This window comes from Populus euphratica, unplaced genomic scaffold (genome assembly GCF_000495115.2).
Source record: "Populus euphratica unplaced genomic scaffold, PopEup_1.0 scaffold2135.1, whole genome shotgun sequence".
Classification (NCBI taxonomy): domain Eukaryota; kingdom Viridiplantae; phylum Streptophyta; class Magnoliopsida; order Malpighiales; family Salicaceae; genus Populus; species Populus euphratica.
The window spans coordinates 5,975-10,887 of record NW_011501981.1 but is presented as its reverse complement, the minus strand read 5'-3'; positions in this window follow the sequence as shown (position 1 = coordinate 10,887).

Below are 4,913 nucleotides of genomic sequence, written 5' to 3'. Positions count from 1 at the left end.
CAAATCAATAGTTCCCAATTTTGGCCTATAAAAGGAGGCATTTGCCATTCATTTGGGCATCTTGTTTTTCATATCAAGATCTTGTTCTTGCTCTCTCTCTTTTTGTATTTTTGTAATGCTTAAGTTTTGCTTTCATTAATCTCTTGTTCATGCTTTTAATTTCCTTTACTATACTTAGTTAACTTATATCATGTTCTTATATTGTTTCTTTAAGTTTTTCTCCTTTATAATGTCTAGCTAAGTTAATTATGTCAACGTGAAAAGGTTTCACTAATGGTGTTAGTATAAGTAAATATAAACTCAATATGGACTTTAATGCTTATATCCTAAACAACTTGCTATTAACATGTCTTATCATTTTTATCTTATTAATTCTTAATACCTTACTTGTTAAATAGTTACTCTAGATTTGTGCTGTATAACACTTGGTACATCAAATACTTGATCCTTCATAGTATTCAGCCGACATCGTTATTATGAGAGGAACTTGATTTGTTGTTGACACGACTAAAAGATTGATGTCTTCTCCCAAGTGCAGGAGTGTCGAAGTAATAAATAACCCAGCAAGATCGTGGTCGAACCATAGGGAGGTTAATTGTACAAATTATAAATAACAATAAAACAACAATAATAATAACAACAACAACAATAATAATAGTAATAACAATAATAACAATAACATTAATAATAATAATAGTAGTAGTAGTAGTAGTAGTAGTAATAGTAATATTAATAATAAAGAAAAAGAAGGAGAAGAAGAAGAAGAAGATGAGAACTTTGAGATGGAATATTAATGTAACGATTAAACAATGATAATAACAAATGTCAAGGTTAGAGGATCCACTAATGGTATGTCAAACAAGTATAGTATAAACTCTTATTATTCAATTGGAAACCACACACAAAGGAGGTTCCAATTTGATTATAGATTGTTAACATGATTATATTAGTCATCTTATTCGATTAATGCTAATACTTGTAAATATCATCAAGCATTCATGACTATAACTTATGTTAACAACAAATCAAGTTCCTTTCATAGCTCAGGTGTTGGTTATACCATACAGTATGAACTATGAAAGTGCCAAGAATTTGTTGTACCAAGTGTTATACAACATAAATCAAGATTAGTCATTTAACAAGCAAAGTATTGAAGAGTGAACAAGATAACAAATACAAAACATGTTAGTATCAAACATTAAAGTCCATATTGAGTTTACACTATACTTATTCTTACACCATTAGTGTAACCTTTTTACCTTGACATAATAAACTTAGCTAGACATAATGAAAGAAAGAAAAATAGATAAACAAAATAAGAACATAAATAAGATAAAAGTTAGCTCAGTAAATGAAAGGAAATGAAAGGCAAAAACTTGATATTAATGAAAGCAAAGCATAAACATTACAAAAAATACAAAGAAAGAAAGCAAGAGCATGATCTTGATCTGGAGACCAAGATGCCTAAATGCCTGGCAAATGCCTCCTTTTATAGTCATCAGTCAATCCTTTCATTTATGTGATAGGCCTGCATTTAAAATGAACATTTACCACAAATTAAAGGTATCTTATATTATTAGATATATTATTATAAAACATGCTTTAGTTAAGGAGTTATTGATACTTCAAGTGCAAAATAATGATATAAAACCATGATAAAAATACACTTTTAAGTACTAATCACTTAGCATCAAAAAGGAAGTCTAAATCTGTCCTGTAGCCTAAACAGTATTAAGTGTTGAACCCATATCTCGGGTTCTAGATGTCCAAATGCACTAATTCTTTATTTGTTGAAAAGCTGATACCATTTCCTAGAACTTTTATGTGGGCTATTTGTTTAAATTTTGATGTTAGCAATAATATTTTATTCAGACAAGAAGATAAGGATTGTCACCAAGTCAAGATGTGGCCATCCACTCAACAATTAGTCATCAAATCAATAATTCAAAATTTTGGGCTATAAAAGGAGGCATTTGCCATGCATTTAGCTATCTTGGTTTTCAATTCAAGATCATTTCCTTACTTGATTTCTTTCTTTGTGGTTTTAATGTTCAAGTTTTATTTTATATTATATGATTAATACTTAAAAGTGCATTTTTATTAAGGTTTTATATCATCATTTTGCACTTGAAGTATCAATAACTCCTTAACTAAAACATGTTTTATAATAACATATCTAATAATATAAGATACCTTTAATTTATGGTAAATATTTATTTTAAATGCAGGCCTATCACATAAATAAAAGGATTGATTGATGAGTTTAATAACTGAAATTGAAAGGACAAAGAGATGGCCAAACTTAGAAAAGAGATGCCGGTGCAGTCCAAACCGGAACACTATTCGGTAATTGAGTCATATCTGGAGCTGTAGATTTCAAATTTAGGTCTACTTTATATAGATGGAAAGGTAAGATATAGGCCTATAACTTTCGTATGGAGCCGAAGATTTAAAAAGGTCATTTTCAAGTCCAAATTGTAGCAACAACAAAGAAGTCTAAATTTTTCCTACAGCTTAAACACTATTCAGTATTTGGCCCATATCTATAGAAATCCAAATGACCTCAATTTTTTTTTTGAAAAGCTGAGACAATTTTCTACAACTTTCATGTTTTCAAGAGGTTACAGTTCTAACATTATCAATGATGTTTTAGGCAGATAAGAGAAGATAAAGATTGTCACCAAGTCAAGAGTTAGCCACCCACTCATCAATTAGTCATCAAATGAATAGTTCCTAATTTTGGCCTATAAAAGGAGGCATTTACCATACATTTAGGCATCTTGGTTTCCAAATCAAGATCATGTTCTTGCTTTCTCTCTTTGTATTTTTTGTATTGCTTGTGTTTTGCTTTCGTTAATATCAAGTTTAAGCCTTTCATTTCCTTTCCTTTACCTAGTTAACTTTTATCTTATTTATGTTCTTATTTTATTTATTTATTTTTCTTTCTTTCATTATGTTTCGCTAAGTTTATTATGTTAAGGTGAAAAGATTACACTAATGGTGTAAAAATAAGCATAATGTAAACTCAATATGGAGTTTAATGTTTGATAATAACATGTTTTGTATTTGTTATCTTGTTCCCTCCTTAATACTTTGCTTGTTAAATAACTAATCTAGATTTATGTTGTATAACACTTGGTACAACAAATGCTTAACACTTTCACAGCTCATATTGTATGGTATAACTAACACCTGAGCTATGAAAGGAACTTGATTTGTTGTTAATATAAGTTATAATCATGAATGCCTAATGAGATTTATAAGTATCAGCATTAATTGAATAAGATAACTAATATAATCATGTTAATAATTTATAATCTGATTGGAACCTCCTTTTTGTGCGGTTTTTAATTGAATAATAAGAGTTTATACTATACTTGTTTGACATACCATTAGTGGATCCTCTAACCTTGACATTTATTGTTATCATTGTTTAATCCTTACGTTAATCTTCCATCTCAAAGTTCTCATTAACGTTTTTTTCTTTATTATTATTACTACTACTAATACTATTACTATTACTACTACTACTATTATTTTTATTATTATTGTTGTTATTATTACTATTATTGTTGTTATTGTATTATTGTTGTCTATAATTTATGCAATTAACCTCCCTGTGGTTTGACCTCGGTCTTGCCAGATTATTTATTACTTCGACACTTTTGCACTTGGGAGAAGACATCAATCTTTTGGTCGTGTCAAGTTTTTGGTGCCATTGTCAGGGAGGTAAATTATTATACAAATTATAGTATTTATTTTATTATCACTTTTCACTTTTCATTTATATAACTTTGTTTCTTTTCTTTTGTTTCTTCTTGTTTTGTTTTCTTCTTCTTTTTATTCTATTTTTACACGTGCATGAGAGCGTGATCACGTACATTAAGTGATAGAATTTGTAGGGTATCCTCATCATTTTCAGAAAATATGGCCAAAAAAGATAATCAATCACGTTTTAATGAGAATAATGAGAATAATCGTGTTAGAACACTTAGAGACCACATGAATCCCACAAGAACAAGTGCACCATTATGTATAGTTTTCCCTCCTAATGCATCTTATTTTAATTTTAAGTCAGACATTATTCAACTTTTACCTTCTTTTCATGGCTTAGATTTAGAAAATCTATATTTGCATTTAAGGGAATTTGAAAAGGTCTGTAACACTTATAATGACTTAAATTGTAGCATGAATACCATCAGATTAATTTTTTTTTTCTTTTTCATTAAAAGATAAAGCTACAACATGGCTATAAAATTTGAGACAAGGATCTATTCGTGCTTGGGATGAAATGCAACAACAGTTTTTAAAGAAGTTTTTCCCATCTCACAAAACAAACTCTTTCAAAAGACAAATCACCACTTTCACTAAAAAACCAAGAGAAACATTTTACCAATGTTGGGATAGGTATCGGCTTAATACTTTCCCTCATCATGGTTTTGAAATATGGAGATTGGTTTCACATTTTAATGAAAGGTTAACACCTAGAGATAGACAAATGGTTGAATTGATGGACAATGAAACTTTTGAAGATAAAGACCCTGATGAAGTAATGTAGTACTTAGACGTGTTAGCTGAAAATGCTCAAAATTAGGATACTGCAGGTACTTATAAGGCACCGAGTAAAACTCAACCTCATACATCTAGTGGAGGTATGTACAACCTTAGAGAAGATCATGACCTCCAAGACAAGTTTGCATCTTCAGCTAGAAAAGTTGAGTCACTAGAATTAAAAAAACAATGGTCAATTAAAATCTATTCAAGACATTGCGTGTCAATTATTTGGAACAAATGAACACTCAACTAATGATTGTCTAAACTTGCCTTCTTTTAAGGAATGTCTCCATGAACAAGCTCATGCTTTAAATAGTTTTCAAAGGCCCAATCATAACCCATACTCGCAAACATACAAC